Source organism: Carlito syrichta, unplaced genomic scaffold (assembly GCF_000164805.1).
Source record: "Carlito syrichta isolate Samal-C Ts95f unplaced genomic scaffold, Tarsius_syrichta-2.0.1 Scaffold307756, whole genome shotgun sequence".
In the NCBI taxonomy this organism is placed as follows: Eukaryota; Metazoa; Chordata; class Mammalia; order Primates; family Tarsiidae; genus Carlito; species Carlito syrichta.
Genome location: NW_007251852.1, coordinates 4,892 through 17,896, shown reverse-complemented (window position 1 = coordinate 17,896; position 13,005 = coordinate 4,892). Strand labels below are relative to the sequence as shown.

The window sequence follows — 13,005 nt, the reverse complement described above, 5'->3', positions numbered from 1 at the left end:
AGGAAGAGACTGAATAGAGAGGGGTGGGAGCAGTCTCCGAGGCCTTTGGAGGAAGTAGAGCCTTGAGATGGTGTCAAGACGGGCTGTCACAACAGGGGCCTTCTATAGGGCAGAAACTCCACATCTTGGTAAACAAGAGAGAGGCAGTGTGACAGGCTGAATGATGACTTCCAAAGACATCCTTGTTGTGATTTCTGGAACCTGTAGATATATTGCCTTTTAAGGCAAAAGGGATTTTGCAGATGAGTCTTGAGATGAGGAGATTATTTTGGAGTACCTGGGTGGCCTCCAATGGAATCCCAAGTGTTCTTATAAGGGAGACACAGAAGGAGATTTGATCACAGAGGAAGAGACAAGGGTAAGACACCGAAGCATGAGATTGGAGTGATGTGAGGGAGGGGCACAGCAAGAAATGCAGCAGCCACTATAAGGCAGAAAAACAAGACAAGACTCTACCTGGAAGGCTCGAGAATGAACACAGTCCTGCCAACACCTTAATATTACATCTCTGGCTTCAAAACTTGCTATAAGAGAGAGACACAGAGACAACAGTCATTTTTATAATAAATGTAATTTGATCTAAAATACATACACAAACATTACCAAGACCTGAGGAAAATGTGGGACACAATAGACCAGATACGCAACTGGTGTGAATGTACATTTGTTCAAGTGCTTTGCAAATCTTTCTGGATGCCTGTGCTTTACTAAACATACAGCACCCTAGGATCCAGCGATTCTTTCCTGGGTATATACTTAAAAGAAAGCCATATATGTGTACATAAGAGACATACACTGGATATTCACAGGGGCTCAATCTTAATAGTGCCATATAGGAAGTTGCCCCAATACCCTTCAGAAGTAGAATGGTGTCATGTTTTTAAAATATAGCAGAAAATGGCCATTCCCTCCATTGAGAGGTGAGACTTATGGGCCATTGTGGTAAGTATGGGTGGACTGGTGACTTTAAAACTAATACATGTGGGGAAGTGTGTCATCTAAGGCTGGGTCATAAAGAGCAAGAGCTAATGTGTATGAAATCTAATGCTAATGTGTATTGAGTTTGAGGGGGCTCTGACTGTGAAATCTGTCACCCCATTGATCTCTAGGGTTGACTCGGCTGATTCGGCTTCTTAGGCGAGCGTTCCCTTCCTCCCTCACTGCTCCATGTGCATCCCCATCTCAAAGATGCTCACTCGGTTGAAGAGCATGAACATCGTCACTAGAGGAGGACCATTCTTCATTATAGGGTTTATGAGCCACTGCGCACCCCTAGAATCTCTCAACAAGCCCTCTCACCCCTAGAATCTCTCAACAAGCCCTCTCACGAAATCTGACTGCTCCAAGACCACCATACTGGAGAGGTCATGGGAAGGGCTCAGGTCAACTGTTCCAGCAGAGCCCAGCCTTCTCACCACCCACATCAAGTTCCCAGACCTGAGGGTGAAGATTCATCTTCAACATGGTTTCTTCAAACCTGGCTGTTGCAGCTCTGAGTTCTAGGAGTCACCCTGAACCGTTTGCCTAACCCCAGCTGAGGGTCTAACATTATAGAGCAGAGACAAACCTCTTCTGGTGTGCCTTCTCAAGATTTGTGACACTGGAATCATGGGCTCCTCACATCCCTCAGTTTGGAGGGATCAAAATGTTTTTGAATAGCAGTAGGTAACCAGAAAAAAGACTAAGAAATAAGCTGCAAAATATTCATGCAGTGGAATGTAAATTTATACATGCTTATTTATAAATGATGTATGTCTTCTTGCGCAAAAAGGGGGTGAGATTTCAAGAGGAGCAGACTGCTTTGTTTGTTGCCCAGATCCTGGCATGCAGTAGGTCCTTAAAACACTCAGTGGGTAAACCTCACTGAGTAGATAAAATGAGAGCTGAGTCCTGATGAGGAAAGGGAGGGAAGTGAGGAGATCTGGGTGAAGAAGTTTCTTCCTGAATCAACGACAGGTGCAAAGCCCCTGAGGCAGGTGTGAGCTTAGTATGTTCAAGGAACAGCAGGGAAGAGGCTATTGTGGGTGAATCTGAGAGAGTGAGAGGAAGAAAGAGAGAAGATGAGGGTATGGTAGGGACCGGGACAAGTCATGTAAGGGTTTTAGATTTTATATTAAGCTTGATAAGCAAGGTTATTAACAGGTAATTAGTTTTTCATCATCACAGGACCAAAGATGCCCTGCTAGTAGGGCCACATGGGTACACCAAGAATGTTCTGGTGATCCCATCACATAACAGCATCTGTCCCTTCTGTAGATCAGAGGTGATTACTTCTTCCAGGAAGAGAATTCCTTCCCTTCCCTGGTGGTCTCTTGACACAAAGATCTCAAAGTGGACAGACAGCAGCCACATTTAAGATTTAATGGGATTCCTAGTGTCCCTTGCTGAAAGCAATTTCTTTATAAGACACAGGCTCTCTGAACCACAAATCTAAAAGGTATGAGAATGAGAAGTCCAAATGTATAGGTGGGCTTCCTCAATGAAGGTGAATAGAGACATTCTTGTTTCCATGCCCAGAGCCCCACGCCCATATGCTTTACCTTTTGTTGACACAAGACTGTATAATGAACAGTACCTCTAAGTGTTCAGCATCTTGAAAGTGGGATTCCATCTTCACAAGCATCTTGAAAGCAGGATTCCAAGATGGACCCTCAGCTGGACAAATAATACTTGTACATATTATGCTGTTAATTTTTCATGTTGCATCACCTTTTTATAATTAACCGATGATTCCACTCATATGATTTCTCAACTCTAGTGCAGATACCGAGCTGATATCTTTACTAATGAAATAAGCGAATCCATGGAAGTTTTGTGTTGGTTTCAGTGAAAGTTATGTTATGACTGCATTCTGGAGAGTTACCCCTTTGTAAGTCACTTATAACATATGTTAATCGGCAGGAAGTGGTTCTGGCTCATGAGTGGGTGAGGTGAGTATGCGTCCCATTGTCAGCCTAAAGACACTGCCTTCCAAACAGCTCAGCAGCCACACTGGCACCAAGTGCAAATGCAGGCACAGGGAGAGGAAGTGGGACTCTCACAGAGTGCTGGGGGAGCATGAGGAGGTAGGACTAAGGGGGCAAGACGTTACCACCCTCAAGTACATGGGACAGGCCAAGGGAGGATTTGTCCAAAAGTTGGGGGAATGAAGATGGAGCATTTTATTTATTTGTTTTATATATTGATTTATTTTACCTTTCAATTTTTTTATTATGAAGATGCGGGGTACCATTCAGGGTTAGGTATACAAATGGTGGCTCACTCTGTAATCCTAGCAATTTGGGAGGCCGAGGCGAGTGGATTGCCTGAACTGGCGGGTTTGAGACCAGTCCAGGCAAGTTGGCGAGACTTTGTTTCTACAATAAATAAAAATTAGCCGAGCTGGGCGTGGTAGTGCACGCCTGTAGTTCTGGCAACTTGGAAGACTGAGGCGGAAGGATCGCTGGAGCCCAGCAGATCGACGCTGGAGCAGCCGTGAGTGTGCCATGCACTCCAGCCTGGATTACAGAGTAAGAGTCCAGCTTAAAAAAAAAAGAAGAAAAAGGAGCCACGGAAGAGTCTGGCGGGGTCTAGGCTGCACTCACTCGGCACAGAGCAGGCTCTTCGCCCGTGGCCCTGGCACAGGGAGCCAACGCATGGCCACTGGGTACCCAGGTCTGTGCCAGTCCTCCCTGTGGAGCCTGCAGAGCTGGCGTCCAATCGGGAAGGGCTTTGGCGGATCCGGCCCCTTGGTCCCCACTTGTTCCATTTGGGGCCAGACTCTGGCCACCAGCAGCCTCAGGGACTGGGAATTCCCACTCGCCCGTTGGTCTTTAACGGCTCTTGAAACGCCATCCGCTGGACTCGCGCGCCCTGCCTGGCGCGCCCTTTCCCAGTCGCCATCTCCATTGAGACGTCACAGGCTCTGGGCTGCTCAGTGCGTGCTTGGCCGCTAGAGGAGCTGGTAGCCGAGAGCTGTCTCGGCGGTTGTAGCCCTCTCTCCGCTTCGTACCGCGCACAACTAGCTCGATATGGACAATTTTCGGGGCCGACTTTGGTCCTGGTTCAGCCGTCGTCCCCCACCGGGCAGTCGTCCACCGGCTCCCCTCTTCCGCGAAACTCCCTCGCCGAGCGGGGATCGCCTGGCGACTCCTGCCCTTACCCATGCGGCTGTCGCTGCCCCTGTCCATGGTCCTACCCCTATCCATGGTTCTGCCCCTGACTCTGTCCCTGCCCGTGGCCCTGCTCCTGTTCCCAGACTTTTCTCGGGTTGTTCAACCCACATTATGGTCGTGTGCCCTCAGCTGGCTTGGACATTGCCCCTAAGAGGCGCTGTCCTTTTCCCCAGGACATGAGCTTTTCTCTGGGGAGACTTCGGCCTGTGTGCTGGGAGTATGTCCCTAAGAAGAAACCTATGCTGTCTGCTCAGAATTCACGGATGTTCGGACACCCCAGCTCCGTGAGGATCGCACCTCCCAGCCACAGGCGTTCCCTCCAGCTCTCACCACCTGAGCAGTTCATCAGGGTTAAGAAACGGGTACGATTTCTTCTCCCAAGGGAGACTCAGTTGACGAACAAAGGTCATGGAGAAGTATCACCAATCGGTAGGCCCCTGGAGACTCAGGGCGCCCTCACTTCCTTGGGGTGCAGTTCTGAGCCTCTGGGGGGAAATCTCCAAACCCAGCACTCAAACACCGATGGGAGTGAGAAGGCTCTGATATCTACGACAAGCTCCCTCTCAGAAGACCAGATTGGCCCCAGCTCACACAGCCCTGCTGGAGGTGTCCCACCTCTTGTGAAGCCTGCTGTAGTTTCACCAGCACTCTCTGACTCAGCCCCAGGCTGCTCTCTACTGCCAGAGAAGTCAGCCCAGGAAGTGCAGGCTGAATACCACCTGCCCAGCTCTGAGGGTGATGTCATGGACGAGGATGCTTGGCAAAAAGACTGGGGTGCTTTCATCGAGGAGTGTTTTCCTCCAGTCTCACCAGCGCTCTTGGGACCAGCCCCAGGCTACTCAATGCTGCCAGTGATGTCAGTCCAGGAAAATCAGGATGAAGACCACATGGCCAGCTCTGTGGGTGATACTGACGATGGGGACAGAGATGCAGAGCAAGAAAACTGCATCTATTCCCTCGAGGAGTTCTTTGCCACAGTCTGACCAGCGCTCTCTGACCCAGCCCCAGCCTGCTCTCTGCTGCCAGAGAAGAAAGGCCAGGAAGTGCAGGTTGAAGACCACCTGCCCAGCTCTGAGGGTGATGTTATGGACGAGGATGCTTGGCAAACAGACTGGGATGCTTTCATCAAGGAGTGCTTTCCTCCAGTCTCAACAGCACTCTCGGGACCAGCCCCAGGCTGCTCAATACTGCCAGAGAGGCCAGTCCACGATGTGCGGGATTGAGACCACCTGCCCAGCTCTTTGGGTGTTACTGATGTTGGGGACAGAGATGCAGAGCAAGAAGATTGCATCTATTCCCCTGAGGAGTTCTTTTCCACAGTCTCACCAGCGCTCTCTGACCCAGCCCCAGGCTGCTCTCTACTGTCAGAGAAGAAAGTCCAGGAAGTGCATGTTAAAGACCACCTGCCCAGCTCTGAGGGTGATGTTATGGACGAGGATGCTTGGCAAACACACTGGGATGCTTTCATCGAGGAGTGCTTTCCTCCAGTCTCAACAGCACTCTTGGGACCAGGCCCAGGCTGCTCAATGCTGCCAGAGAGGTCAGTCCACGATGTGCAGGATGGAGACCAACTGCCCAGCTCTGTGGGTGTTACTGACGATGGGGACAGACATGCAGAGCAAGAAGACTGCATCTATTCCCTTGAGGAGTTCTTTTCCACAGTCTCACCAGCGCTCTCTGACCCAGCCCCAGGCCGCTCTCTACTGTCAGAGAAGAAAGTCCAGGAAGTGCAGGTTGAAGACCACCTGCCCAGCTCTGAGGGTGATGTTATGGACGAGGATGCTTGGCAAACAGACTGGGATGCTTTCATCGAGGAGTGCTTTCCTCCAGTCTCAACAGCGTTCTTGGGACCAGCCCCAGGCTGCTCGATGCTGCCAGTGATGTCAGTCCAGGAAAATCAGGATGAAGCCCACATGCCCAGCTCTGTGGGTGATACTGACGATGGGGATAGAGATGCAGAGCAAGAAGACTGCGTCTATTCCCTCGAGGAGTTCTTTGCCACAGTCTCACCAGCGCTCTCTGACCCAGTCCCAGGCTGCTCTCTGCTGCCAGAGAAGTCAGTCCAGGAAGTGCAGGTTGAAGACCACCTGCCCAGCTCTGTGGGTGTTGTCATGGACGAGGATGCTTGACAAAAAGACTGGAATGCGAGCGCCCTCTATGGGCGGATCCCGGCCCTGCTGCCCAGGCGGGCCGGGGACGCGGCCTCCGGCGGGGGCCGACACCACTGGGACCTCCCTGGCTCCCACATGCAGCTGCCGACGCGCGCCCAATCTGGCGGAGGCGGCTGAGCCGGCGGCGCGAGCACCAGCTGCGGGGAGCCCGGCCGCCGCCGCCGGGCTGCGACCACTATATCCAAGGTCGAGAAGGCCAAGAAGCTGGCGGGCTGCGCTGCCGTGGAGAACCACGTGCAGAACAACCAAGTGCTGGGGATCGGAAGTGGTTCGACGATTGTCCATGCTGTGCAGCGAATAGCTGAAAGAGTGAAGCAGGAGAATCTGAACCTCGTCTGCATTCCTACTTCCTTCCAGGCCCGCCAGCTCATCCTGCAGCATGGCTTAACCCTCAGTGACCTGGATCGACACCCAGAGATTGACCTCGCCATCGACGGTGCTGATGAAGTAGATGCCGACCTCAATCTCATCAAGGGCGGAGGAGGCTGCCTGACCTAGGAGAAGAAGGTGGCTGGCAATGCCAGTCGCTTCGTCGTGATTGCTGATTTCAGGAAAGACTCAAAGAATAACTCGAGGGAATATATGCAGTCTTCTTACTCTGCATCTCTGTCCCCAACATCAGTAACACCCACAGACTGGGCAGGTGGTCAGTCTGTGGGATCGGTGGCACAAGGGAATCCCCATCGAGGTCTTCCCAAAGGCCTATGTCCCAGTGAGCCGAGCTGTGAGTCAGAAGTTTGGGGGTGTGGTGGAACTCCGAATGGCCATCAGCAAGGCGGGTCCCATGGTGACAGATAATGGGAATTTCATCTTGGACTGGATGTTTGACCGGGTACACAAATGGAGTGAAGTGAACACAGCTATCAAAATGATCCCAGGTGTGGTGGACACAGGCCTGTTCATCAACATGGCCGAGAGAGTCTACTTTGGGCTGCAGGATGGCTCGATGAACATGAGAGAAAAGCCTTCCTGTTGACCTGCAAGGAGCGGCGTGTGTTCGGCTTGATCTCCATCCAGCCCAGAGCCGAGGTGGACACGCCTCTTTGGGATCCTTTGCCTTAATGTATCTATGCTAGGTGGACAACTGGCAGGCGGTGGAAACAGGGTTAAGTTCAGTCTTCTGAAGCATTGTTAAATATCTTTTTAAAAAGAAATACAAACATATATTTTTACTATTGAAATAAAAAAGACTGGAATGTTTTCATCGAGGAGTTCTTTCCTTCAGTCTCACCAGCACTCTCTGACCCAGCCCCAGGCTGCTCTCTGCTGCCAGAGATGTCAGTCCAGGAAGTGCAGGATGAAGTCCACCTTCCCAGCTCTGTTGGTTCTGCTGATGTTGGGGATAGAGATCCTTGGCAAGAAGACTGAAATGCTTTCATCGAGGAGTTCCTTCCTCCAGTTTAAAGTGCTCGCTGACCCAGCCCCAGCCTGCCTTTTACTACTAGAGAATTCAGTCCTGGAAGTGCACGATAATGACCACCTGCCCAGTCTGTGGGTGTTACTGATGTTGGGGACAGAGATGCAGAGTAAGAAGACTGCATATATTCCCTCAAGGAGTTCTTCTCCATCCAGATCTGTCAGTAATGGGGAATGTCAATTCAACTGCTGTCACCACTGCCACTTTTGCTTCCCCCTCCGCTGCCACTCGTGGGGGATAGAGATGAACTGTCCGTGTCTACTCAAGTTCCCTGAAGAGAGGTATGGAGGCACCTTGGAGAAGAGCCTTGGGTGTGAAAGGAAGAACACAATTTTGGAGGAGAAATGGGAGGCTTTGGAGGATGAAACAAAGACATGGCAAAGTGCAGTGCTACCCAGCCTTCCCCTTCGTTCTCCCTACCTGCTAGGGAAACTACAGACTCCCTGCCACGGCCACTTACTCTTTTCAGGTCTCAGCTCCTCCTACCATCCCTGACTATGCCCACTTGGCTGCCAAATCCTCTATACTGCCTGGTTCTCTCCCTCACCTTCTCCTTCAAGCCTGCCTTCTGCAGAAGGGAGTCCTCAACGCCCAAGTGTATAGATTCCCCTCTTTCTCTTTCTTTCCCTGCCCCTCTTCCAGTCCCTCTCACTAAGACTCTTTGCAAGTCGGTCCATTTCATGGCAGCCATTTCCACCATCCCAGCCACACTCCAGACTCAGATCACTGACATGGACACTACCCCCATGTCTAAGGATGTCATTTTCACATTTCCTTCAGGCCCCAAATGAGTTCTTTTCCTATTTTCCCATATCCATGCCAGCATGGAAAAGAGGTGCCCTATGAAGGTATCAGTGGACATCTACCCACCTACATGTAATTCCCAAATTGAATCCCCACCTAAATTTTAGCCTCCCCTCGGCCCAGATTTGGATCACCTACTGGGCAACTGCGGGGGTCCTGTCTCCCCAGCGGCCCTGTTTTAGGAGCCTTCCCACTGTGGCTCCTCCAGTGACCTCCACTTTAGTGAGAAGCACCTCAGCAACATCATCATCCAAGCCTCCCTTCGACGCCAAAGGAGACCGTCCCTTCCTCCAAGGCTGTCATCCTCCAGTCTCCCCGTGCCCGGGAAGAACAACATGCCATCTCTGTGGGGCTGCCTGGTCCTGGGAACACACAACCCAGTGGCAAAATTGCCTTAGCACCAGGCTCCACCAGGTTGCCTGCACAGTCACTCAGTGGACCAACCACAACTTCCATCCATCCTTTGACTCCATGAGTCACCTCTTAGCCCACATTTGGGCGCCCAATGGACAGCAGCACTCTAGCAGCGCTTTTGTTTTGGCAAACCCAGAAAATACAGTAGAGCAAAGGCCTAATGTCTCCTGCAGCCCAGTCACCCAGGTGCAGCATCTTGCAATTAGGTTTGGCAGGTTTGACATCACCATATTCTGCCCTTGGCACACCTATCAACATCCAGCCAGTCTTTTGTAACAATGAAGTGCTTTCCCCATCACTGAGGCCAAGACTTCTAGCTTGAGGGTTGCCACTGGGGTACCAGGCACTGGGGGAAGTACCTCTCTGGCTGCCAACATGACTACAGACCCACTGGTGATAATAGGAACTGGGCTCTTTTACAGATGGTGGGAGTATTGGAGTGGGGGTGTCTGCTCTGGCCCCAGTTCCACTTCAGCGCACTCAATCCTAGAGCAGGACCCCTTCTCTTCCTCCATTAGACCAGGTAGCCCAGGTTACCGCTGGCCATGGCCTTGCTACTGCACCAGAAGGGACCTTTAACATCTCTGTATTTGCATATGTTTCCGATGCCACTGAGACTTCAGGCACCTGGGGTCTCCCTTCGCAGAAGATAGATGGGTATAAAGAAGGAATGGCTCTAAACCCATGGTTGGAGGTGCCCATGCTCCTGCTTTTCATTGGGGCACCATGTCTGTGTGTGGAAAACACATCTGTCAGAGCATCTGGGGCTCACATGAACAAAGCTCAGACAGTGCATCTGCAGGGACCACCACCATGCCTTTGATGAGGCCCACGGGAGCCCACCAACCAGCAAAGCACCTGGGGCCAACCTGGACAACAAGAGATGGTGTGACCAGAGACAGCAGTACATGTACTGATGGATACCCACCCACACACAAAAATCACCTGTGGTCCACCTGGCTAAACACAGGAGGTACAACAAGGAACAGCACCACACATTTGTAGGGAGACATCTAATCTCCCTTTGAGTAAAACACCAATGATCCACCCAGCCAAGGTGCTCCTTTGACTTTAAAGTAGCCAGCATTGTCAATGAAACACTTGCGTTTGGAGACTCGTGGTCAGAGCAAGTGTGCCTGTGGCCTGAGGATAGAAAGCAGCCACTGGGACGTCCTTGCACCTACCAAGAAGGGCTTCATAGGAGCCACCAACCCATTTCTTACTCCAAGCATGGATGGGTCTCAACAAATAAGGATCAACTCTCCATCTACATACAGTCCCCATGAATAGACATTGCTCCAGGAGGAAGGGGCCCAGTTCCTTTCAGTTCAACTTAACCTGTTTTGGACTCCGTGGGACAGACAAGCTCAGACAGAACTACACTGTATTTGAGATGCTCCACCATGAGTTGACTTTCACCTGACTGACTCAAGCTCTGGACCAGTTCTCTCCAGTCTTGGAATTGGCAGGATCCCCACTGCGATTGACAGGTGCTCTTTTTTCCATTGCCCATTGACCTCGATAGACCCTTATTTTTCCCAGATGATATAGATACAAACTTTGTTCTTGTGAGTCTGCCTCTGCTCATGAATCTTTGCTCTTGGTCTCTACTGAAGAGGAAGAATTGACATGTGTGAGGGACAATGTGTTAGACCAGACTATATTCAAAGTTTTCTGTGTCCCAAGGAATAGGCTGTGGAAGTAACTACCATTTATGGCTTCACATGCTGAGTCCTGAAGTTCCTGTGTGAAGTCTGAGAGTCGAGGATAACTACCTGGGAGGCAGTGAGAGACCAGGTGACCCACCCTGGCCTCTTGCCTGTATCCTTCTCTCTAGCTACTCTGATCCCATGAAGGCTATTTCCTCCCTGATGTGTGTTAGAACACCGCACTTGCTGATTTTACTTTGTAGACATGCTTAACCTGTTTTTGTGTGTGTGTCTTTTTGATTAATTTAGACTTGGGGCAGTCATTTTCAAGATTCCTGCTGTACCCTGAGAGGTTGGACTTGGCATCCATCTTCTCGCATCTGGAGGAACCAAGAAAAGAAGAGCTCATGGCTGCCCAGCAATTATTGAAAATTTAAATTTGCTTATATTTTATCATGCTGCTTAAAAATATCAGAAAATATTTTCTTTAATAATCAGTCTGGCTCTAGTCTAAACCATTAAGGTATCAAATCACAAGAGTAATGATTATACCCAGTTCTGACTGACCCTAGATTTCTGCTGGGCCTCCACTAGTCTTAATCATGAAGAAAATATTGGTCTTGTTTAAGGCATTTCATAAACCAGGAAAGCCATTGGTGGGGAAAAGACAAAAGGTTTTCTTCAGCTTCTAGCATATTTCATTAAGCAAATCTTCACTGGTGACTCTACTCAAGCTCTGTGGTAGACCCTGGAGATAAAGAGTTGAAAGACATCTCTTACCACAGGAAAATTCACAATGTAGCATGGGAGACAGCAGATTAGACCAAAAATTCAATAGAACAGGTAAGTGGGGAAACAATGAGAGGGGTGAGAAGAACATAAACTACATTTGGAGGGAAATGACACATGAACTGCGACTTCAAGGAGGAGAAAGGAACAGTCAAGTGGAGGAGGACTATTTCCAGGTCAAAGTCATAGCATTTGGAAAGTGAGGGAAGGTAGGGAGATGACCAGCCACAGGAACACCAGCCAGGTGGTCGAGTGTGGCTGAAGAGTGAAGCCAAAGCAGGGAGATGCACATGAAGGGTTCAGCAAGGACAGAACAGGAGTTAAATCCCATGACTTAAATATGATGGAGCATCTGTTCATTTTCCTGAAGGTATTGTAAATCATGAAAGAATTGTAAGCAAAAAGATTACATACAGGTTTAGAAACATCTCTGTGACTGTGTGCAAAGAAAGGATTAAATGGTGTCAGGGCAGAGTCAAGGAGGCTTTGACAATGGAGTGTTTGAGACCAAGATGAAGTAGTGAGCTCTTGGTCTAAAGGAGCTGACGGTGGGGATGTTGAGGAGGTAAGAGAAGAGGGAAATGAAATGTGACAGCAGCAGGTCCAGGCCTATTCTAGCCATTTAGTTTGGATAAATGAACATGAATGATTTTAGCAAAAATATAAGACCTATTTTTATCAGAGAGAGTCTCACTTAATCACCCAGGCTGGAGTACAGTGGCACAGTCACAGCTTACTGCAACCTCGACCTCCTGGGCTCAGGCGATCCTTCTGCCACAGCTTCTTGAGTAGCTGGGAATACAGGCGGGTACCACTATGCCCCGCTAAATTTTTTATTTTTTTGTAGCAACGAGGTCTCGCTATGTTGCCCAGACTGGTCTTGAGCTCTTGGAGTCAATCAATCTTCCTACCTCGGCCTCCCAAAGTGCTGGGGTTACAGTCGTGAACCACAGCACCACTGTTTATTGATTGCATAATAACACACAGTTTACTGAACTTCAAGAGTCTCAGGGAAATCAATGCTTTAACCATGGCCTGATTACCTCACAAGATTTTTGAAAGGAAAAGATGAAATAATGCAGGGATGGTTCTTATAAACCATTGTTATTATTCTATATATAGGGATGGGTGAATGGATAGGTAAGGTCTGCTTTTAATATCATGAGATGCCTGTGGTAGATCCAGATGCTACTTGGAAAGCAGTTTGTTCACTTATTTACCAACTTGACTTATATGTTGAGCACCTGGAATGTGCTGTGGACTATTGTAGGTAGTAACATCAGTTACAAGAAAGGTAGGGACTGACTACAAATGTATTGTCCTGACTTTGTGGACCCTACATTCTAGTTGAAGGTGAGAAAAGACACAACAAATATGTGCATTATTTCGCAGGTTAGCCAGTAATAAACGCTACGGAGAATAGAATGGTACATGGTGGGCTGAGACTGTGGATGAGGAGAAGCAGGTGTTTTAATTCAAACTGCAGATAAGACAAACCTCACTTGGAAGTAAATAGCCTAGAGAGAGGCAATTGGGCTCAATCTCTTAGTGAAGAGCATTTCAGATAATAGGAATGATCCTCAAAACAAGCCAAGGCTCAGAGGAAG

General features: G+C 49.5%; 1 pseudogene; it reads left to right on the top strand.

Moving 5' to 3' along the window:
- The first annotated feature begins 5,581 nt into the window (after positions 1–5,581).
- LOC103267000 lies at positions 5,582–7,301 on the top strand (annotated as a pseudogene).
- The last annotated feature ends 5,704 nt before the right edge of the window (positions 7,302–13,005 follow it).